Raw genomic sequence first — 25,352 nt, 5'->3', positions numbered from 1 at the left:
TCAAAAAAAGAGCCTAGATACCATCTTTCAAGAAATTATCAAGGAGAACTGCCCTGATATTCTAGAGCCACAGGGCAAAATAGAAATTGAAAGAATCCATCGATCGCCTCCTCAAATAGATCCCAAAAAGAAATCTCCTAGGAATATTGTTGCCAAATTCCAGAGCTCCCAGATCAAGGAGAAAATACTGCAAGCAGCCAGAAACAAACAATTTGAGTATTGTGGAAACCCAATCAGAATAACCCAAGACCTGGCAGCTTCTACATTAAGAGATCGAAGGGCTTGGAATGTGATATTCCGAAGGTCAATGGAGCTAGGATTAAAACCTAGAATCACCTACCCAGCAAAACTGAGTATCATGTTCCAAGGCAAAATATGGACTTTCAATAAAATAGAGGACTTTCAAGCTTTCTCAGTGAAAAGACCAGAACTGAATAGAAAATTTGACTTTCAAACACAAGAATCAAGAGAAGCATGAAAAAGTAATCAAGAAATGGAAATTGCAAGGGACTTACTAAAGTTGAACTGTTTTGTTTACATTCCTACATGGAAAGATGATGTGTATGATTCATGAGACCTCAGTATTAGGGTAGTTGAAGGGAATATGCATATATATATGTATATGTTTATGTATATATATAAGAGAATGTGTATGTATGTATATATCTATGTGTATATGTATGTATGTGTATATATATATGTCTGTTTATATATGTGTATATATGTATATATATATATGTAAAAGAGAGAGAGCAGACACAGGGTGAGTTGAAGATGAAGGGAAGATATCTAAAAGAAATAAAATGAAATTAAGGGATGAGAGAGCAACATACTGAGAGAGGGAGACAGGGAGAGATAGAATGGGGTGGATTATCTCAGTAAAGGTGGCAAGAGGAAGCAGTTCTGTGGGAGGAAGGGAGAGGGCAGGTGAGGGGGGAATGAGTGAACCTTACTCTCATCAGATTTGGCCTGAGGGGGAATACCATACATACTCAGTTGGGTATCTTACCCCACAGGAAAGAAGAGGGAGGAAGATAAAAAAAAATAAATAAAAGGGGGAGGGGATGATGGAGGGGAGGGCAGATGGGGGTGGAGGTAATCAAAACAAACACTTTGGAAAGGGGACAGGGTCAAGGGAGAAAATTCAATAAAGCGGGATGGGGTGAAAAGGAGCAAAATGTAGTTAGCCTTTCACAACATGAGTATTGTGGAAGGGTTATACATAATGATACATGTGTGGCCTAGGTTGAATTGCTTGACTTCTTAGGGAGGTGTGGGTAGGAAGGGAAGAGGGGAGAGAATTTGGAACTCAAAGTTTTAAAATCAGATGTTCAAAAAAAAAGTTTTTGCATGCAACTAAAAAATAAGATACACAGGAAATGGGGCATAGAAATTTATCTTGCCCTACAAGAAAGGAAGGGAAAAGGGGATGAGAGGGGAGGGGGGTGATAGAGGGGAGGGCTGATTGGGGAACAGGGCAACCAGAATATAAGGCATCTTGGAGTGGGGGGGAGGGTAGAAATGGGGAGAAAATTTGTAATTCAAACTGTTGTGAAAATCAATGCTGAAAACCAAATATGTTAAATAAATAAATTTAAATAAAAAAATATTTATTTAAAAAAAATAAATATCAACTTCTTACAGGTTAAAAAAAATCAGAGAGAGATAATAATAATGTTGTGTTTAAAATATAAACAACCATCATTATTATTTTCCCTTTACAAATCAGGAAACAGGTCAAACAGAGATGAAAATACAGTTTTGCAATTGGAACAAAGAAGTGTGAAGTTTACCTAGAACAGAGAGCAGGGGCTGGTTTTACAGTGAAGACAATTCTTGAGGCAGAGCTTAAGAAACGCTAATCACAGGCCCAATTCATTCATCTTTCCCTTCCCCCACAACTGCAGAAGTTACTGAGCCTAGGGCAGTTTGCAGCTGCTGGGGACACGGTGGGCAGAATGCATAGGACCTGGGTGTCTTTTCCACGCTTTGCCAAAAAGGATGGGCTACAAAGGTACCCAGGGGTATAGGACTGACTGTCAGTCTGTGAATTTTTGTCCTTTGCCTCCTCTTGCCAGGTAGGGAAGGGTGATCCAAGTTTTCCCTACAGTCCTCCTGCATTCTCTTCTAATCTGATCTGGGACGAGAGGAGTTTGTTTTAACTGCTCTAACTTTTCCTGCAGCCCTGGCCCGGTCAGAGACAGGACAACAATGGTGAAAGATCTCAATGATTGTAACTCAAGTAAACTTCACCTTTTTCTCACTTCTTAAAAACCTTTTTGCACTTAGATCTAAGGGAAAAGATTCCCTCTTAACTTTGGGGAGGGAGTGGATAAGTGATCAGGGACAAAGACAAACATGAGAGTCCGACTGAAAACTTTAACCAGGCTCAGTATTCACGGATAAACAAAGGTTTTCAGCCAGAAGGCATTCATTGGGAGGAGGTGTTTCAGCAAGAATGAGCTCCTGCAGTGATTTTACAGTTTCAGGAGTTCTCTCTCCCAAAATCCCACTAACCAGTTTCCAAACTTTTTAATGATTAAGTCCCAGAATCTGCTAAAAGTGTTAGCCCTATTTCCATTGTAATTCCAAGTTAACCAGACAAGTAACCCAAGGAGAAGAGTATTTGTTTCCCTAGTTGCAGCTCGAAATCTCTGGCTGCCTGCGTTTCAGATTTTACCAAAATATAGACATTTCACATTTTTTTCAGACACAGACACACGGACACAGACAAATTCAGAACATACAGAACACAGAACAGAGCCAAATGTGTGAGTTGAAATGAAAGCTAAACCAAGTCTCCTCAGAGGAAAGAAGAACCAGGTTTCCTCTTTAGGGATAAACAGAGGCCTTCAATCTTTTTCACACGACCCACAGTGAGACACAGCGTCCTGTCCTCACACTCTGCACACATGCCTGGGTCCAGGTTAGCATGTTAACAGAGACCAGATGGCTAGCCCAGAACAGAAATCTTACCTGTAGAGGTCTGTAACCAGGATTCTCCATAGGCTGAAAAGGGACAAGTCAGCAGGGAGTCTGTCCTCCGAGACCCACACCCAACATCAGAGTCCTAGGAAAGGAAATCCCAGGTGCCGGCCCTCTGAAGTGAGAGGAGGTAAATTGAGAGCAGGGACTCCCTGTTGAGGTCCAAAATTCTTTGTGTGTCTCCAGGGCCATAACACGAAATACAGCTTCTATCTTGCTGGGACCTCCATTATGTTATACCAAGTGCGAGCTAGACGCGTCACAGAGTATAAGTTTTAAATGGAAAATGTATTAACCGGCGTCCATTCTGGGGCATAAACAGCCCAAATCAGAACAGCCAAGAGTTGGGGTGAAGGAGTCATATTTATACAGAAAAATCAAGGTGCAGTGGTTAATTATCTCTTGAAATTTACATATGTTATTTTAGCAGAGTCGGCAAGCCGGTGTTATTTCACTTTTTATGACCATGATACAAGAAGAGGAACTTCCTTAATGGAATGGATTGTAAATACAACAAATCAGATAGCTGACAAAGTGTCAACTGAAATTACAACCCAGGATCTTTGTGTCCAATTTGCCACTAACATCCCACAACATGGTATATGCACATAAAATATCAGGCTAAGGAAAAGTCATATAATTCAAGATAATGTCTGGGGCTGAGGCTTTCATCCTTAATGGCCATAGACAGACCAAGGGATGCTCTATCTGGGTTTGTTGACACAAGATAGAGACATCTCTGAGCCCCCTCAGGAAACAAAGAGATTGTTGGGATCAGGCTTTTCCTCTGGTTAATTAGTCAACATTCCTTGGAGCAGTCTTGGGGCCCAGGGACATTTGATGAACACCAAATGGCAGGGTCTTAGTCCATCCTTTCTTATGCAGAGTGGGGGTTTTATCAGGGGCTGCGGGGCAGGGATCTACAGCAATAACAAGTACCACATTACCATGTCACCCTGTGAACTCCCATTTTACTAGATGAATTTAGCCAAGGGTCATTTACAAAACAAGTGACAGCACTTCATACTGTATTATCTTCTTGGGCACATCATATTATAATATCTACTGATCCAGAATCCTACTTCACATACCTTTATCTGTCTAGCTTAAGCCCAGCTCAAGTGCTTCCTCCTACACAAGCCTTTTCTTTACTCCTCCCCTCAATTTAGTAATCCTGCCCCACCAAAATCCTTTGTTTTTACTTTATAAATACTTAGTATTTACTTATTAGCTTTCCTGTTGTTTCACCTCTACCCTCTACCTACAATGAAATATAAACTATCTGAAGGCAGGACCTTATGGGTTTTTGAGTTAGTATCTCCAGCACATAATAAGCATTTAATAAACATTTGCCTAATTAAATAGGACCATAGAACCACAAGTTAAAAGTCCCCTTCAGGCATAGAAATTTATCTTGCCCTACAAGAAAGGAAGGAAAAAGGGGATGGGAGGGGAGTGGGGTGATAGAGGGGAGCGCTGACTGGAGAACAGGGCAACCAGAATATATGCCATCTTGGAGTGGGGGGGGAGGGTAGAAATGGGGAGAAAATTTGTAATTCAAACTCTTGTGAAAATCAATGCTGAAAACTAAATATGTTAAGTAAAATAAATAAATAAATAAATAAAAATATAAAAAAATAAAAATCTCCTTCAAGATTATGAATCCAGCTTTCCACCCAATACAAGAATCCTTTCTATCACATGCCAGACAGGTGGTCAGTCAGCCACTCTTGGCTTAAATTCTTTCAGTCACAGGTAGTTCACTACTTTTCTAGACAACTTCTTTTTAAAGCTTTAATCATTTAATTCTTCCTTCTATTCAGAAATAATTTCCTTCTTTTATATTCTACTTGCTGGTCCTAATTCTGCCCTCTAGAACCTCAAAGAATGGTTCTTATTACTCTTTCATATAACAGCCTGGACCATTATGTCTATTTCTGTACCTATGCCCGTATTCCCAAAGCATCATTTGTGCATCTCAGAAAAGTTCAATGTTATTAATAATTTATAAAGCATTCAAATACAGAAGAGCATTGCTGTAGTTATGCTCTTGGGGACCAATTTCCAACCTATTGGAACAACTTGAGCAATGTCCTTATGCTCCCCCATCCCATCACTGTTCACATAGGTACTGTACTGTACACCTAGTGTTTGCTTTACAAATATGCATTTGATATAAATGATTCAGTGTGCTTCTTCCATCTCTTGGAGAGATTCTGAGAAGCTCAGAGATGGAAGGGTCCTGAGAGGTCTACCTACCTCCCACCTACATTATTGATTTGTGAAATTCCCACACAAGTCAATGATTTTCAACACTAAAATAAAACTCTGCCTATGTTTTGATTTGAAACCCTTAGATAACCTGTCATTATTTGAGTACATGGCATGTTCTGTCTTTGTCTTCAGTTAACAACCCAATTTGAGATTTCCCCTTTAGAAATTTTTCAATTTTAATGAAAGTAAGATCACAGGAAAATCATAGATTTTACATTGTAAGGGACTTGATAGATTAAAAAACTGAAACCAAGAGACATTAAAAGACTTAGCCCAGGATTACTCCAGTAGCAAATGACTCCAAATCTAGCACTCTTTCTTAAATAGCCATTTTATAGTTTTCTTATTGATCTTAATCTCTATTCAGTCTGGACTTGTTTATCTCCCCCCTCCTTAGGCTGTTGGTATTGTTCCCATCACCGAGATCTGGTAAGAAGAAATTTCTTAGTTCAGCATTTTACTGGGGGTTATCTTCCTCCCTCCGCTTTCTGTTTTGTCTCTGTTAAGAGTCAGATGGGGTGAGAGAGTAACCCTAGGTGGCTTACAGGTTTGGGAAAATACAAAAAGCTTTAAGCGAATCAGATTCCAAAGCAGTGACTCAAGTTGTCTGCCACTTGGTGTAGTAAGAGTGTGAGAAACGTTTTTCAGGAAACGAATGAAATTCTGTGAACAGCCCTGGTGCTTTCCTGGCTTGTGTTAACACTGCTCTGCTCATGACCTGTTTTGTTCATTTTGTGCTTTGTAAGCACTGGCATAAAGCTGCTGTGGGGAGGAGTGGGAAGGGGGCAGACTAACTACAAATCACTTTGGCTTGAAATTAAAAATAATGTGTGAAACAGTTGCAGCATATGTCTAGAAACCTGAGATCTTTTCCACTCAGCCTCAGGAAATGTGCATGTGCATCAACAGGCCTGTGAAGTCACTGCTTAACGAAATTTAAATTTTGATTCCAAGAACTGGAAATAAAATGGCTGTTTGTGAACTGAAGTTAGAAATTAATCGTTTGTTTTTGCAATCATGCTGATGTATAGGAGCCAATTTATGCTTTCTTTAGGCCCTTCTTTACTCTCTTTTACTTTTCTTTTGAATCATTTCTTACCCTGCTAATGGTTCAAAGATGGTTTGGGACTGACTGCTTTTGTGAGCCTGCTTTCCCAGGAGTGTTACTATACAGACCCTCAAGAATGATTTGGGGTTTTATAGATCAGAAGGTAACAAGCACCACATTTATTTTCAAAAGGAATGGAATCCTGCAGGCTGGGCCCCCATAAAGGAACGAGCAGCATTTTACTGGTATACTTGTTAAGGATTACCAACCTTGATAGTGCTGATTTTCAAAAGCTGGCAAAGTTAAAAAGAATCAGAAGTGGCAACAATAGCCCAGTGGCTGTGGCCTGCTATTATTCATGCTCATTGTAGAGTAGGCATCAAAGGGAATTATTCAGGTTATAGAAACAATCACAGATTAAGTCCTATCAAGTAGTGGGATATTAGAGCTGCCCCTTTAGAAAGTAGTTGGATTCTGCTTCAGGGCTTACTTGAAAATGCTGTTTACCTTAAAAATGCCTGTAGCTCTTTCATTTTTCCCCCCTCTCCTGCTGAAGTGAGATTACTTACCTGTTTGCTAAAAGGCATCTGTGGCTTAAAGGAGAATAAAAAAGAAATCCACAAAATAATGGGATTGTACGGTCAATGCTTGCCAGGAAGCAGCCTCACAGTTCAGCACTGTGCATCTAATTGGGAAACAACAGTGATCAAATCTGTCTGATGCTTACCTCTCTGGAGGCCCTTTGCATCAAGTACCACTATGGGTTATGTTATCATAAAGGCCACAATCAGGACAGTCTTTTGTTGGGTTAGCTACTCCTGCTTTCCCTGCCCACACACCTTCATTTTCATTCCCTACTGTATTGGGATGCTGATGGACTTGGAGATAGTCCATCCAGATATTCCATACCCAGGAGAATTAGTTGGGGGAGGGGCTGCTGGGGGAAGGGACTGAACATTAAGGAACAGTAACTTGTCAAGTTGTTGTGACTAGGAAAATACCTTTAAAAGTGACTCTGAAGATTATTGTGACTAGATACTGGTCTGGAGCTGGATTTTGTGGAGTCTTGAGATATACAAGTTGAGTTAACAGCATTTGAAAACACTTACTATGTGTCAGGCATTATGTTGAGTCAGGAATGGAGAGTCATATATGAGGAATGACCAGGAGGCCAGTACATATGGATCGTAGAGTATATGGAGGGAAGTCAGGTGTAACGAGATTGGAAAGGAAGGAAAAGGCCAGGTGATGAAGGGCTTTAAAAGCCAAACAGTGGATTTTATATTTCATTTTGGAGACAATAGAAAGCCATTGGAAGGTGGTGTGACTCTTATTCTTTGCCATCTTCTTGGGGAAGGTACTGATGCACGACATAATGACCAAAATCAAGCAAGAAAAGGGAGGCACAAGAAGCAGTGTTCCTGAATGAGTAGTGATTTGGGGGTTTTTTTTAAGACTTATGGAAGGAGTTTGAAATAAAATGTTTAACAGTTTCTGAAGAGGAAAAGTTTATTGTTCCCAATTAGGGATCTTTCTCTTATAAACATTGAATTTCTTGAGCCAAGTGAACTTTCCCCTCTCATTTGCTTGCTTTATGAATGCTTGCTCAACTGGATCAGCAGTTTTCCTGCACCCCAGGAATTTCGTTATCCCCAGTCACCCTGCCCGGTCCTTTTCCTTCATTTTCACTGCACTGGCTGAGCATAGCTTTTGTCTTGGTTTTGCCAGGCTTAAAGTAAATAGTTTCACCCCTTAAAACCACAGTAACTGTTTTTCAAAACAATTTTAAAGATGTGATGAGTCCTTTGGGAGATGATTAAACTTACCCTAAAACCCACATGGAACCTTCAGCATTAACCTCTGACTTTCCTTCTCAAGGTGCTTCAAAACCAGACAAAAATGTCTTGCTTTCTTTTAGACTGCTTGCTGTGGTTCCTTTTGTAAACCTAACTTCTGCTAAAAGTTTCCTTTCTGATTTTCAGATTAGTGTGTAACCTTCTTCTCCTTTTCTTTGTTCCGTTTTTGCTTTTCTCCCTTTTGTTTTGTTATGATTCTTCTAGATATTATTTTCGGGGTGGGTCTTGTACTCAACATGTTTGGCATCTGTTTATCAATCTGTGGATAATGATTGTCAAATAATGATTAAAATAAATGTTAGTCAGCTTGGCTTTAGAATTCTAAATGGAAGCCCTAACTTGTTCCTTTCAATTAAGAATATGCTGTCTGGGTAACTTAATCATTTCTCACAGACCCTTTTAATTTAATGAAATCATAATTATCCATTTTACATCTTGTAATGCTCTCTATTTGTTTTGTCATAAAATCTTCCCTTATTCGTAGATTTAACAGACAAACTATTCCATGCTCCTCTAATTTGCTTATGTTATCACCCTTTATGTCTAAATCACATACCCATTTTGATCTTGTCTTGGCGTAGCATGTGAGATGCTGGTTTATACCCATTTTTTGTGAAGATTTTTTCAACTTTTCCCAGCAGTTTATCAAATAGTGAGCTCTTGGCCCCCAAATTTGGGTCTTTGTGTTTATCAAATATTAGTTTACAAAGGCCATTTACGACCGTGTATTATGTATCTAATCTATGCTCCTGACTTTATGGATTTTGCCACCATGCCCATATCTGTGTACCACTTTAACCCCATGTTATTTATTTCCTTCCACATTAGAATGTAAGCTCCTTAAGAGTTGGATTTATCTTTCTTTTGGTTTGTATTTATGTCCCCAGCACAGTGACTGCCTTGTACATAATAAGCCCTTGATGTTTGTTCTTAGAAACCTACCTTTCTCCATGATGATTTTTTTTCCAGTATGTGATTTAGGCTTAGTTTTCAAGCAAACGTACTGCAAAATTTCTAAGGCTGAGAGATCAATAGAATGTATGTTCCTCTTCAATAAGAGAAATGCATAAAACAGAGTTAAATTCCATGACTTAGAATGGAGTCTTTGAGATTGTTGTCCTGAGACGTGTGACACTGGCAGAACCAGATGATTCAGTGATTTGAGGTTGGGAGACTGAGAATGCATTTCAAGGGAGGATATGTGATAGACATTCCATTAGCAAACTAGCTACCTGAAGCTTTGGGAAACTCATCTGCTCCTGAAACAGAAAATGGGGCAACATGAAGTCATAAATAAGGTAGGATAGAGATGATGCCATTGACTCCACATTCTTCTCCACCAGGCTCCCCACAGCTAACTTCTTACAACCCTCTCTCTCTTTAGCTCATTTTATATATTGTCTTTGCCCTTTTAGAATGTAAGCTCCTTGAAAGAAGGAGTTTACATTCTTGTATCAACAATCCAGCTAGTAGCTGCTGTGAGTGTGTAAAGCCAACAACAACCAGCTCACAGAATGCTGCAAGCCCAGGTCCTTTTCATCTGCTTTACCAAGGAAAGCAACATTAAAGGGTTAACAATCTTACTTTAATCCAGGATAGAAATATCATTCACTTAGTCCAGGGGAAAAAACCAGCACCTGAATGACAGACCAAATACAATTCATAGTTATCAACATCTGAGTCTTCAGCCAGGGAGCTCAATTACAACGGCTGGTCCAGAGTCACACGCCACTCCTGCTGCGGTACAGAGCTCCGAGCAAGAACGCTAACCTCTCTGCTTATATATCCTGTTTAGGGCTCTTCAACCTCATCCAGGCTGGGTCTGTGCTTATATATCCTGTTCAGGGACCTTCGACCTCATCCAAAGTGGGCATGTAAAAGGTCCCCACCCCCAATATCACATCAGATACAAATCAATGACTCCCAGTTTTCTCAGTGCTGAGTAATACAAAAACACCCCACTTTAACTGCCCCATTCAAACAAAGGCCAGAATCATTCAAGGTCAACAACAAAAAGTCGCACCTTAATTACTATTACAATTCTTTATTGTCTTTGTGTTTGCTTTTGTATCCTGAGTACTGAGTACAATTCCTGTCACATTGTAAGATTGTAATGAATGCTTGTGGCCTGCCTCCTACTCCATCTATCTGGCCAACCTTCCTAGATAGCCACACGTGGTGGCTACACAGAGATTCCATTTGCCATGATATTCCAAAGTTAAGAGTCATTAGCCTTGGTTTAGATCAGGGGATAGGGAACCTGCTGCCTCAAGGCCACATGTGGCCCCCTAGGTCCTCAAGTGTGGCCCTTTGACTAAATCCAAACTTCACAGAACAATTATTTGTTGTTTGTGGCCTCAAGGCTGCAGGTTTCCCACCCCTGTTTAAGATTGTTCAAAGCAGTTCAAAAAAGAAAAAAAAAAGCCATTCCTTGCAAAACCCACTTCAAATTATGCCTAAATGTTCCTCTGTCTCTATTCTTGAGGCATGGCTCCAAGATAACCTTAACCCAAAGGAACAGACTGCTTTTTCCTTCCTTGTTTTTACCCCTGTTTATGAGTGATTTAACTATACTGGAAGCTCTAGCTTCTATCGATACAGTCTAATTCCCTGGAGCCTTAGTCAAATTCCAGTGTTGAAAATGATAGTCTGGGTGCCACTATGAAAACAAATATCCCAGTGGTCTGGAACTTGGGAGAGAGGAAGAATGGATCCTCACATGTTTCTACTTTTGGATTTCAAACTACTTCTCATATTCTGATTTCCAAAGCCACTTTCCCATGATAGTAAAAAAATTTTAAAGCTGTGCCTGTCAGGATTGTCCACATTTGAACAAAAGTTAGCACTGGCCCTTAGCGAAGAATGATAATAAAAGAAGTGCATGTGGGATTGGTTTGTGGCTTATAGCAGGCCTGAAAATGTGATGACTATAAACAGTTTTGTTTTTGCCAAGTTGTTTATGACTGAAGTTTACAATCACTCTCAAACTACGGGCTAAGATTTAGGAAGCAGAAAAGTTGAAAGAACAGGACTTTCAGCATCAGAATCCAGGTCACTTGCTAATATGTGTGTGCATCTTTCAGATTCTGGATAACTTGTAGTGAAAAGGGCCAAGGATAGATATGATAAGAAGTTTTGAGTAATTGATAGGCAGAGTCAGCAAAGGAACAAAGATAATCGATTTATCCCAGGTCATGGACTTCCTTGGTCTCTTGTTTACAAGGGGTTCATTTGCATAAGACTAAGAAACTTACCAAGAAAGGTAAAAACAGGCTGCCCTCAAGGAACTCACAATCTAATGAGAGAGACAACAGGCAAACACCTTGTACAAACAAGATCTATGCAGGAAAATTGGGAATAGTTTCAGAGGGAAGGCATGAAGATGAAGGAAACCTCAGAAAATGTTCTTGCAGAAAGTGGTACTTTAGCTGAGGCTGTAAGGAAACTAGGAAAGTTGGAAAGTAGAGATGAAAAAGACTATCGCAGGAATGGTGGACAACTAGTGAAAATATTGGGAGAGTGTCATGTAGGAGAAGCAGCAAGGAGTCCAATTTCCCTGGATCACAGAGTTCATGGTGTAGGGGAAGGAGGAAGGTAGTCAGTGACTAGAAAGGTAGGAAGTGTGAAGCCAAACAGGATTTTATATTGGATCCTGGACACAACACGGATGCACTGGAATATATTGAATGGTGGGGAGGGGCATATAATCCAAACTGCCCTTTAGGAAGGTCAGTTTGACAGATAAGTGGAGGTTGAATTGGAGTGTGGAAAAGAGGGAGAGAATTCCAGATATGAGGGATGGTCATTGAAAATTCATGGAGTCTAAAGGTCAGATGTCTTCTCTATTCCCTTCTCCCCTAGTCCATGGTAATCTAACCCCAGCAGAGACTTAAAAAACATGGAAATTGAATTCTCTCCTCCCCCAAATCATCTCCGTCTCTGCCTTCTTCCTTTTAATTAGCTGGGTTAAAAGACAGAATTTTTATTAGTCTTCAAAACATTGACTTTTAGTTTTCTTTACCAGTTCTAGAATGACTTTGGTTTATCACTCATGCCTTTTTCCTCTAACTTTGAAGATGTAATCTTTGATATTTATTTTGGATTTGATGACTTTTTAAATGTTAAAATAAATATTTAGTTAATTCTCTAATTTTTACATTAATATTTTTGAGTTACATTTAAAAAAAATTAAAACTATTTATTTATTTTTAGTTTACAACATTTACTTCCATGAGCTTGAGTTTTAAATTTTTCCCTCTCCCTTCCCTCCTCTCTCCACAAGACAATGTTCAATCTGATATAGGGTCTACATAAAAATTTATATGAAATATTTTCATATTAATCATGTTGTTAAGAACTAGAAGCCATGGAATGAACCACGAGAAAGAAGATACAAAACAAAACAAAAAAGAGAGAGAGAGCAAATAGTATGCTTCAATCTGCATTCAGACTCCATAATTCATTTTCTGGATGTGGATAGCTTTTTCCATTATGACCTTTTGGAGTTGTCATAGAATCTCGCATTGCTGAGAAGAGCCAAGTCTATCAAAGTCATCACAAAATGTGGCTGTAACTGTGTCAATGTTCTCTTGGTTCTGCTTCCCTCACTTAGTATCAGTTCTATAAGTCCAGGTTTTTCTGAAGTCTGCCCTGCTCGTCATTTCTTATAGCACAATAATATTCCATTAAATTCACATACCACAACTTGTTCAGCCATTCCACAATTGATGGGCATCCCCTCAATTTCCCATTCTTGGCCATCACAAAAAGAGCTGCTATAAATATTTTGGTACATGTGGGTCCTTTATTCTCATAAATTTGACTAATTTCTCTACATATTTTAGAAATGAGACCTTTATCAGAAACACTGCTTGTAAAAATTCTTTCCCAGTTTTCTGCTTCTCTCCTATTCTTGGTTATGTTGGCTTTATTTTGTAAAAAGTCTTCAATTTAATGCAATCGAAATTATCTATTTTGCATTTCATAATGTTTTCTATCTCATTTGGTCATGAGTTCTTCTGTTTTCCATAAATCTGACAGGTTAACTATTCCTTGCTCTCCTAATTTGCTTAGAGTATCAGCCTTTATATCCAAATTGTGCACCCATCTGGACTTTATTTTCATAAGTGGTGTAAGATATTGTCTATGCCCAGTTTCTGCCATACTATTTTCCTGTTTTCCCAACAGTTTTTGTCATATAGTGATTTCTTATCCCAGAAGTTGGAGTCTTTGGGTTTATCAAACAGTAGGTTACTATTGTCATTGACTATTGTGTGTTGTGTTTTTAACCTATTCCACTGATCCACCAATCCATTTCTTAGCCAGTACCTTCAAGCAGTATTGATGATTACTGCTTTATAATGCAATTGAAGATCTAGTGTGGCAAGGCCACTTTCCGTACCATTTCTTTTCATTAATTCCCTTGAAATTCTAGACCTTTTTTTTTCTTCCAGATGAATTTTATTATTTTATCTAGCTCTACAAAATAATATTTGGTAGTTTGATTGGTATGGAACTGAATAACTAAATTAATTTAGGTAGAATTCTCATTTTTTATACTAGCTTGGCTTTCCCACAAGCAACTAATGTTTCCAGTTATTTAGATCTGACTTTATTCATGGAAAAAATGTTTTGTAATTGTGTTCATATAGTTCCTAGGTTTATTTTGCCAGACAGATTCCCAAATATTAAATTTATCTTTTTAAGGAAATAATATTTCTTCTGAGGACTACTTTAGTTGCATAGCAGAAATTTTGGTATGTTGAAACATCATCAGTCTTTCATGTAATTATCATTTCTATGATTTATTCTTTGATGCAGTCAGTATTTATGATTTCATTATGATGTCTCCATTTAGGTCTGGGTCTTTTGTTTCTTTCCCCCTGAATTGGTGATTCTTCTTATGATGTTATGGCTGGCGAGGGACGTGTTTAGTATTTCTGCCTTTTGACACTTATTTGCAATTTCTATATGCCAAAAATACATGGTGAAATTTTGTAAAAAGTCCATGTTAGGCTGAATTCTTCAGAGCTATCACTCAGTTTAAGGTCATGCAGGACTCCATGGGGGCTCTCCCATGAGAAGTACAGTTACATTCTTAAAAGGACTGCAAGAGGCGTGAAGCCCTCAGGGCCCTAAGGGGAGTTGCTAAGACCAGAACCAATGGTATGTGCACTCAGTTGTAGTCAATCAGATGCTGGCTAGAAATGTATAAAAAGAGCCCAAAACTGGGAGCAGCAGAACTGGGAGCAGGATTCAGGAGCAGACATCAAGAAGACATCGAGGCAGCAGACACAAAAGGAGAGCCAGCATCGAGACTGCAGAGCAGAGAGTGCTGAACAAGAGAGAGTTGCCAAGATTAAGGAACTTGGAGTCAGAGGAGCTATAAGAGAGAGTTCCAAGCAGATAGCTAGGATTGGTAAGTGATCTTTTATAGGAAGGCCCTAGCAGTGGGGTGGGGGTGGCTACAGTATGGTTTGGTTCCTTCCTATTTTGCTATAATTTCCTTGGTACTATAGTGAGTTGGGCTTACCAGCTTTGGAATATTACTGCTACTATATCAAATTGGGGGCATTGGTCCTTGGATTTGATCCTCTGGAGTCTAAATAAAGGTGTGTTGTACTTCCTCTGCCTTCTACCTAGAAAATTCCTTATACTTCACAATTCCAAACCACTCAGGCATGTCCATGACCCTCTCTGAGGTCATGAATTTTGCCTTACTGCTATAAGGGGAAAGCAAAGTATAGCAATAAAACTTTAATTGAAAAGATGGTAATATTGAAGCAAAACATGGACGTGTTTGTGTGTGTGTGTGTGTGTGTGTGTGTGTGTGTGTGTTGTAGCGTATTACCAATTTTAAAGAACTGAGGGGGAAAATGAGCATAAAGGATATCATCAGAGATGTGTGACCAAAAAGGGAAATGAGGCTATCATGTAGGGACTATGAGGGAAAACCAGTGGATAGCCTATGTGACTCAGTGCCATCCACATGACATCAAGTCATTTAGAGGAAAGTTACTAGCACACTGGGCAGACCTCTATGAAGGGTTTATGGGGGGACAAGAATAAAAGTCACATAGAATAACAAGGCTTGGAGTAGCTGTGTGTGATCTACACCTTTGGAGGGATTGGCTACATGGATACCATAGAGGTATGGGAATATTGAAGTTTCTTCCCTCTCCTCACTTCTGCTATTTCCTTGTTGACCAATAACAGGGGATTATCTCCTTTCTGATTTACTAGAGAAAAGACTCAAGGGATAAAAATGCCTACAATGTGCATACAGCAGCATGCATATCCCTGAGGGTAAAGCACAGACAGCCCCCTCACCATTCAGACCTTGTGTAGGCAGCTGGCGAAACACAACATGAGGTGTACAGTGAGAGGCAGTGCATGGAAAGTCCAGACAGAGTCCCAGACAGGGAAAGAGGTACTCTAGGAAAGGGATCAGCACTGCTAACCTTTTGGTACAGGCAGGTGGCTTTCATGTTTGGAAGAGATGCTGTGAAAATGACTAGCTCCAGGGAACACACAGCCTCAGTGGTCAGATGGAAACTATCAGAAGACAGGGGTGAATCACTTGCAGGGTCCTGAGCACATAAGCACCATTACTTCTTTCTTCTTCAGGGTCCAAGGTTTTACTCAACTTCAAAACCTATTGAAAAAAAAGTTGTTGTTATAACAACTAAGCCCCATCTGGATAGAGGCAGTTACCCATTGGTGAGTAGCCTTGGTTTCCTGGGAGATTTGACAGATAGAAATATTCACACAAAACCCCGGTGAATCTATGATCCATAAAAGGGAAGAGAGTAGATCATCTCAGCAAAGTGGAATAAGAAGCTCCTTCTGTGCTTCTGGGCATGTGTGGACTCTCTGAGTGGAACACAAGGTGTCTGTAAGAGCTGCCTCTGTGAAAATGCATTCTCCAAAGCCCTTTGAGGCCTGAGATCTGGCCTTCCTTTTTAAAGTCAAGGTGATGAAGAGGTGCACTCAGAGCCAGAGGACCCCCTCATCCCTGTACCAGATTACAGCCCCAGCCAAATCCAGTCTCCACCTCCTCTCTTGGAGAGAATATGGGGGCCTCAGGGCCATCCCACCAATTTCCCACCTTTTTGACTCCTAAGGTGAACAGTAAGGCTGACCACAAGGAAGATCAACCCTAGCACAAGCCCCTCAACTCCACTCAGCATCTTTCCTTGGGCTAATCTGGACTATCCTTTTAGGGAGAAGACACAGCAAGAATCACAATTTTCCCTCCAGCAGCCATGCTGGTGTGGTGAGCAGACAAGTCTTAGAATCTGAGTAGTTGGTTAAAGGGAAGGAGGAAGAGAAACCTAGTTGCCCTATCCCAGGAGAAAGGAGCATATGGACTAAGTACAGAATCCCCAAAGGAGGCTAGCTCCTAGGGTGGGGGCCACTGAGGATGCCAAGGTCCTAGGGCCCCATAGTCCTCAGCTCAGCACTGAAAGCAGGGGGTTGCACTGGGGGAAAGCAGAAGATATTATAGGGGAGGAGAGTGGGCAACAGGAGACCATAAATAGAGGCTGCATGCAGGAGCTGCTTCTCACCCCAGATCATAATGACAGGGTTCTGAAGGCTAGAGTACTCCACTTGGCATGTGTAGACATAGCCACTCTTGGGGGTCATTTCCAGCATCACCAGGATTTGATAGGTCCAGTCTCCATTGCTAATCAAGCCTGTGGACACAACCCCGGCTGTCTCCTTCTGACCATTCAGGAACCACCTAACCTCAGTGTCTCTAGGATAGAAACCAGTAACAAAACAGACAAGCTGGTTTGGGTATCCTAGAGGAACCATCTTTGATGGATACACAGTTACTTCAGGCTCAACTGGAAGAAAAAACAAAGATTCTGAGTGAGAAAACCAGAGCAGATCTTCCTAGTCCAGGCCTCACCTCTGTCCCCTCACCCAAAACCAGGCTTAGGTCTCCTTTTTCCCCAAGGCCAGAATGTGGGCAAGACATTCAGCTAGACATTTCAGATGACAAGAAGTAGCCCCATGAGTTCTTGGACTCATCCCTTCAGAGAAATTGATCACGATTATGAGCAGGGGGTTTTCTTATTACAAACGGATTTCTCAGCTTTACAACAGGCTCCTTCCCAGAGCACCTCCCCTGTCAATCCACTGAAGAAATCTCTGGGCAGGAGGGTGTCTTTGGGAAAAGTCTAGGCCTTCAGTATCCTGAAGCCAGGTGACCCTAGGGTAGAGAGAGATATGACCAGGTCCCTGTGAAGTAGACAAGCTCAAAATGGAGCCTTCATCTCTTCCCCTCTCTTTCCTTTCCCCTGCCAACTCCCCTCACTCTGCCCTCCCTCCCCTCTACACTCCACTCATTGCTACCTTTACCCTCCCTTCTCCTCTCTTCTCTCCTCACCTGATCTCCTCCTGTCCATTCTTCATCTCATCCTCCTTTCCTCCCCTCCCCTTTCTTTTCCCCTCATCCTCTCCCTTTTCCCCTCCCTTCCTGTTGCTCCCACTCACCCCTCCTCTCTATCCAGAAGGAATCCAACAACCTAAAGTTGTCCCTGAGCCTGGCCACCTGGGCCTGCCTTGCTCTAGGGCTTCCAGCAAGCTGTTCATTAGCTCTGCAATAGGCCGCCCCACCTAGGTCAAGGCCCCAAACTACCGCACCTTGCTGTCGAAGTGCAAGATCTCCTGGTGGTCATAGAGAAGTCTCCCCATAAATCACACATGTTCAGTGCCATTGACAAAGTAACACTCAGCCTTTATCTGCTCCATAAAGTGCTCTGGAGGGGCCCTAGAGGCAGGTCAGCTCTGCCTGGCATCAAAGTCACCCCTGAACCTTGGCTGGGCACAGGAGTAAAAAGTGGCTCTGTGTGCTCCTCTCTTTTAAGAATCAGTCTGATTTTTGTGCGCATACCCAGCTCTACCATTCTGAGTCCCCCACTCTACCCCCAGCCCCAGCTGGGCTGCAAATTCATGGACTAGAATGCCAACCTTCTGATTCCCAGGTCGGTATTCCTTTCTTTGTAACCACAGCTGCCTTTCAAGATGTACATTTCCCACCCTGCCTCTTCAACGAACTAACCCAGCACAAACATTGCAAGGAAACTATACCCAATGTCCAGCTGTAACACCAATGCTGCTGGCAGCTGCAGTGGAGGTGTGGGGCCAATAACATCAGCACATAGGAGGGCTGCTAGCACAGGTTCTTTGATCTGCTTTTCTAAGGAAAGCAACGTTAAGGAGTTTACAACCTCATTTTAATTAAACACACACACATATATAAATATACATATATCATTCACTTAGTTCAGGGGAACTTCAGAGAAAATACAAACAGAAATTACATAAACAGTGCAAATAACACAAATCAGCAGAAGGGCTTCTAACATACATACATAGTTCCCAGAGAGAGAAGCACCAACAACTGTGCTTTCAAAGCCAGAGAGCTCCTTAATGGCTACCCAGAGTTTCGTCAGGCAAAACCACAGACACTCTCTTCCAATGAGTGAGCCCCCAAAGCAAAATGCTAACCTCAGAGTATATATATGTATAATTCTTCAGGGTCAGAGGGTGTAAAAACCATGTGACTCAAATTCATGTGACTCAGGCTTTCTTGTGACTTAAGCAGGTCATCAAAGACTCTTGATTCAATCAAAGCCAAGGCTCAATCAAAGGCACTTGGTTGTCTTAGTGCTGAGGAGCACTCCAAAAGAAAAAAAAACAACGAAAAGTCCCACTTTGCTCATCATTGCACCAGCCTAAGTCCTCCTCCCTGCTCTCTGAACCCTTTTTACTCAGGATGTCTCCACTGAATCTTTGTGTCCCCACAGCAATGGGGCTCTTCTTTCTATTCTTCCTTCTGTTGTCTTCTTAGTTCAGATCCTGGACTATTGTAATTGTCTCCTAATGGGTCCCCCCCCCCAAGTCTCTCTTCCCTCTAACCCTTTCTCCTCCCACTTGTCAAAAATATTTCCATTCAGTGCAAGCCTGACCATGCTACCCCCTTGTTCAATAAACTCCAGTGTCTCCCTGTTTCTTCTAGGAGAAAATGTGAAATTCTTTTCTGCTTGCCTTATCAAGGCCTTCCAAAGGCGGCCTCAACCTATTTTTTCAAGTTGCATTATGTTCCTGCACTCTAAGTCCAGTTAAATTCTAGACCTTCCTATTGCACCTCTCCCAATCCTCCATCATCTCCTGTCTCCAAGCCTTTGCTCTGGCTTTCTCCATGGCTTGGAATGCCTTCCTTATTCATTGATGTCTCCTGGAATCTTTCCTTCAAGACTCAGCTAACATTCCACCTTCTACATGAAGCATTTCCTGCTAGAACTTTTCCTCCAAAAACTACCTTTCATTTTCATTAAATATATATATATATATGTATATATGTATGTATGTATGTGTGTATTTATGCGCATATAATGTGTATGTATATGTGTGTGACTATGCATATGTATATGTTTGTGTGTATACATTGCTTTCCTTGATAGAAAGTAAGTGCCTTGAGAGCAGGGACTCTTGTTTTTTGTTTGTTTGCTTTGTTTTGTTCTGTGTTCCCAGTGTCACACAATAGGCACTAAATAAATGCTTGTTAATTGATCATATGTTTGCCACCTTCTGTGCTCATCCTCTCAGACACAAAATTCCCTCTTTCTCAACTCTACTCATCACAATACTACCTTTTTTCTAGACTTAGCTCAAATGTAACCACCTCTATTAAACCTTCCATAATCACTGGCCGGAAGAATCCTAGTTATATTGTCTCTCCCCACTCTATTCCAATCTGGGTATGTCACCCAAGGTGATTTTCCTAAAGGAAAAGTTTGAACATATCACTCTCTACAACCACCACTCTGTCAGCTCAGTGACCTCTGGTGGTCCCTGTTGGCTCCCTAGTCTCTTGGGCACTCCAAGTACTTTACTCGCAGACTCCAGACTCCCCTTCCAACTCCTTTTCATACACTCTACAGCAGAGGTGTCAAATATAGCCCACAGGCCTCATGTGACAGACACCACTCCTGTGAGGGCCAAACCAGATTAAAATGTAATTAAGAAATATTTAATGAAACAAATAAAAATTCAATGCAAATAGATAATATCAATATGCTGCTTTCTAAGGCAATGTGTAGCCTGCATGGATACATTATTGATGGTTTAGTGTCCCATCTTCCTATTTGGGTTTGACACCGCTGCTCTCCAGTTCAACCAAAATAGCCTTCTGTCAGTTGCCCATCTGCAGTCTACCATCTCCCATCTTCAGGCCACTGTATCACCTGCACCCATGCCTGGAATGCCCTCTATCCTCACCTGCCTAGGAGCACTCCTAGTTTCCTTCAAAGCTCTGATCAAACACCAGCTTCTACATGAAGCTCTTCCTTTGGGTCCCAGCTACTCTGTTGCCTTTCCCCATGCAACTACTCAGTATATATTTTTGTGTATTTTGCATAACATGTACACACCTGTAGTCTGATAGAATGTCAACTCCTTGAAAATGAACAAAAGTTTCATTATTGTCTTTGTATTCCCAATACCTAGAAAAGTGCATAGTACGTAGTTGGTGCTTAATCAATGCTTGTTTCTTGATTAATTGACAGAATATGAGGACTACAGAAGGTCTCAGCAATCATTTGGTCTAGCTTGCCCCCTTCCCTGCCACTACTATTACACGTCTACCATTTTATCATTTAGGAAAGTGAGGTTCAATGCTTTCTCCAAGGTCATACGAGAAGGCATTTTCCAAAAGTAAGGTCACCATCTGTATTCCTGCAGCCCTGATCCTTTATGCAATGCTCATAGCATGTACCACATTCAGGCTTGGTGCACAGCCTTCTGGGTCTGTACTTTTGTCCCCTAGCTAGATTACAAACTCTTGGGGACAAAGGCAACTTTCTGTACATTTTAGTGAGCCCCACAGCTCCTGTCACAGTGACTCTCATGGAGTAAATTTTCAATAATTATTGCTTGAGTAACTGAAGGAGGCATGTAGGTGCTCTAGGGGATAGAGCGTTGTACCTGGAATCAGGAAGATGAGTTAAAGTCAGCCCCAGACACTTGCTAGCCATTGCTAGCCTGGGCAAGTCACTTAGCTTCTGTTTTCCTTAGTGTTTTTACCTGTAAAATGGGGATAATGATTCCATACTTGTCTTGACAATGAGATAATATTTGTAAAAAACACTTTGCAAACCTTCAAACACCATATAAATGCAAGATAATATAGTGAAGGTACACTTAGGGACATTTGCCCCGCGCGCTCTCTACATATGTTGGCACAGCTCAGATCCTGTCTGTTCCTTCCTTGCCTATCCCATGCCATAGGAATTTCCCTCTGCTTTCCGCTCTTGCTGTACTTCCCCTCTGTATCACACACAGACAGTTAGGGAGGAGCTTGGATCATTAACTACATTTTCACATGAGTCAGGGTGTCTCTGATACTTTGTATTCCCCAGACCACCAAGCACAGGGCTGAGCAGAGAACATTTACTTACATGGGAGCACTGCCTGCTGATTCCACTAATGGCTGCCTCTAGGCTTCACTGACTCTGGGGAACTGTCTAAGCAGCCGCCATATTGCTGAGACTGAGATCCCCCTGCTGGGTTTCCCTTGTTCAGAAGCTGACTGTTCTACCTCAGACAGCTCCCTGTCCCAGGTTTAGCCCCTGTCAATGGGAGTTACACATGGGACACTCTACCCAGAGGGTTGTACTACTGCAAGCCTTAAGAAATTAAAGGGTTTCCTAGATACGTCATAGATGATGGATCCAAGCCAGAGGATTGACCTGATTAGGGAGAAGGTGGTTAGGCTGGGCACCAGGACAGGCTCTAGGGGAGATATTTGGGAGAACATTAAAGGGACTTTGATCTGATCACTATCTACCCGCAAACCTAGCTCTGGTTGGTGGGGTTTCTATCATAGCCCAGAAGGCTACCTTTGGATGATGGAGGATTTTTGACAGTGTGGCCCCAACCTACCTTTTCAGTTTCATTATATACATTTTTTCCACTCCACGAACTTTATGGTCTCACCAAATTAAGTTTTTTCACTGTCCCTACACTTGTATCTGTGCTTTTGCCTTGGCTGTTCCTTGTGCTTGGAATGCAGCCCCTCTTGGAGGCCCTGACTTCCTTCAGGACAAAGATCCAGCACCATTTTCGACATGAAGTTTTTCATGATCCCCAGACATGCTAGTGCCCTCTCTCCCTAAATTAGCTTGTACTTAATGTTTAATTCATTCTCTATAGAGTTCTATCTATACAATCTGTCTCCTCTCACAGACTCTAAGGCCCTTGAGGGCAGGAACTAGTTTGGGTCTTTTCCTTTCCTATCCCCAGCACCAAGTACAGTGCCAGACACATGGGAGGTACTTAATAAATGCTTATTGATTTGTTAATGGGTGCTATCTGCATGCAAGAAGTCCTATGATCCAGATCCTGGGTTCTGGGAGCAGTAGCAAGGAGACAGGTGATAGCAGAGGCTGATTTGGGTGAGGATCTGTCAGCCACAACAAAAAGTAATCCCTGACTGGAACAGAGAAGTGGAGATTTAGGAGAAATTGAAGCTGGAATATTTCTTCAGCCTGTTCACAAGGTACTGTGAAGATTAAAAGAAATCACATCCTGGCCAGCCTCTTTGCTCTGTTTCATAGTTGGCCTCTGATCTGCCTCAGGGAAATGCATAGGAAAAATGCCTGCCATTACTACATCAACCCTAAAGCTAGGGATGGATCCCAAATACCTTGGCTTCACACAAGTCTTTCAAATCCTCCAATTCTTCCAGGGAGGGGTAGGCAAAACGGGAAAGCTCTTCCCCTATAAACACCAAAGTTGAAATCTATTTAGCACACTAGGCTGTCAATGGGAAAGTATTAAGGAAAGTTTAGGTGGGAGTTTGACGAGTAGAGTGGAGACTCAGAGCCCCTGAGAATGGGTAGGTTTAGGGATGGAGAAAGGGGGAGGAAGCAAGAGCATACTTGCAATGTGGATTAAAAGGAGGAAGGGAGCACAGGAACAGGATGATGGGACTTTAGAGACGAGATTCTTCCACCTTCCCATACTGCCAAGTGCCAGCCTGCTGCCAGACTTTCTTTGGTCTCAGGCACATAGAGGAGCCTTTCTCTTATTTCTCTACCTATCCTGTCTGGGGTGTTATGGCTCTATACTTACTTGGGCTCTCTTTCCCTGTAGCCATCAGGGAATTCAGCACCATTAGGGTCATCATCAGAACTTTTGTCTGCAACCAGAGCATCCTGGGAACAGGGAAAGGACAAGAGACACAGAGGAATGGCAGTCAGGGTGGTCCCCAGCCCACAGGAAGTGCCCTGAAAACTTCCAGACTAAGAACTTAAGTGCTCTCTTCTGTGCCCCAGGATTGGGCAGCCTCAGAGCCTCTCCTCTTCCTAATTATCCTATCATTGTGGAGGGCAACATCATCCTCCCATTCACCCAAGTTTACAACTTAGGTGTCATCCCTGAATACTCACTCTTGCTCTATATTTGGAAGCTGTGACCATTCTATTTTCTGACACGGCCACCTCCCACACTACCTAGTATATAGACGACTGATGCAAGTTCAGAAAGTCTGATTAACATGATGGTCAACGGTTGATTTCCGAGAATATTGAAATGTTAAGCTAATGATAAAAAAGAATAAGACACACGTGTGCATAGATATGTACATAACAAACATGTACAAGAATAGAAAAAGCCAGACACACTGACAGAGAAATATGGCACGGCAAAAGTAGGATTTTGTTTTGCTTGATTAAATGTATCTGTAAAACGGGTTTTGCTTTTCTTTTGATCTCAGTGGGTGTGGTCAGCAAGAAAGATTCTTTTCCTGATTAAAAACAAATTTACCAAGAGAATGTATAAGACACTACAGGTATGAGAAAAATAGAATCCTACAGGATTTACTGAAAGGGTATATAGGTAGGGAAAAAAAAGAAAATAGCTAACCCTAGTTAGCAGCACCATTAACAATAGAAAAGAAAGTAAAGAGAGGAATAAGATAGTGACCTAAGACTGCAGAGAATCCTGAAAGATTTGTGAAAAAAGATAAGCTTAAGGGTAATTTCCAGAGATATTCTGCTCCTGCAAACTCAAAGGACCTAGATTATGAATTTTTAAAGGAATAATGGATAAAACATTCAATTTTTTTTACTAACCCCAAAATTATACTTGAAAACTAGGCAACATAACTAATCTTATGCAATATAATGCAGCATATGAGATCATTCTCCCATAGACAATTTTTAAGATTTTTTTAAAGGAGACTTTACTCCTTTACACTGGTGAAAAAACAGCAATTCTCAAATGTAAGATCAAGATGCATTCTAACACGTGGAGGGCAGCTAAATCGTCATGAATCCAAAAATTATTGCCTTCTCTATTAGTTTATTACGTTTGTAAATTTGCTTAGCAACTAATATATCTCTTCCTGTCTTCTACACTAAGACAAAAAGGAGCAGGAGTTTAGGAAAGGGAAGAGAGAGTAGCCAGTAGAAGCAGTGATAGCCTGAAAGTGGGGGAAACTACAAATCGTAGTAAGGATCAAAAATAATATATTTTTTGAAACAAAAATACTTTCAGCACATTTTGACACTGTTGAATATAAGGTGCTGACAAAATTGGATATGCATACTACTGTCATCAGAATAATGTGACATGTTACATGTCACATACGTTTGACATGTGACATGGCACATTCTGAAGCATGCGACATGATGGTAGCATGTGCCATGTCACATGTCGGAAGCAAATGACATATCAGAAGATGTCACATGCAACAGGTTGGAAGAATGTGACATGTCACACGCATGTCGGAAGCACTTGACATGCCATGTCAGAAGCATGCGTCATTCCACATGTCGAAAGCATGCGGCATGTCATATGTCAGACGCATGTCGGAGGCATGTGTCATGCCCCATACAGCTGACATGTGCCACGCCGCATGTCGGAAGCGTGTGACATGTCGCATACCACATAAGTCTGACGTGTGGCATGCCACATATGTCTGACATGTGAGATACCACACAGTGTGACATATGACGTGTCACATGACATGAGACACATCACATCGGAACCTACAACTGACATGTGACATGCCATGTATCAGAAGCATGTGACATGTCATATGTCGGAAGCATGTGGCACGGCAAATGTCGGAAGCATGTGACATGTCGGAGACATTGACATGTCACATGTCGGAC

The 25,352-nt window shown here is 41.3% G+C and overlaps 1 pseudogene; it reads right to left on the bottom strand.

The window, feature by feature from the left end:
- The window catches only part of LOC118842037, a 32,256-nt pseudogene extending 7,143 nt beyond the window's left edge, over positions 1–25,113 (bottom strand).
- Between the last annotated feature and the right edge of the window lie 239 nt (positions 25,114–25,352).

This window comes from Trichosurus vulpecula, chromosome 3, assembly GCF_011100635.1.
Source record: "Trichosurus vulpecula isolate mTriVul1 chromosome 3, mTriVul1.pri, whole genome shotgun sequence".
NCBI lineage: Eukaryota > Metazoa > Chordata > Mammalia > Diprotodontia > Phalangeridae > Trichosurus > Trichosurus vulpecula.
Note: the sequence above shows the minus strand (reverse complement) of the source record. Positions and strands in the feature narration are given on the sequence as shown.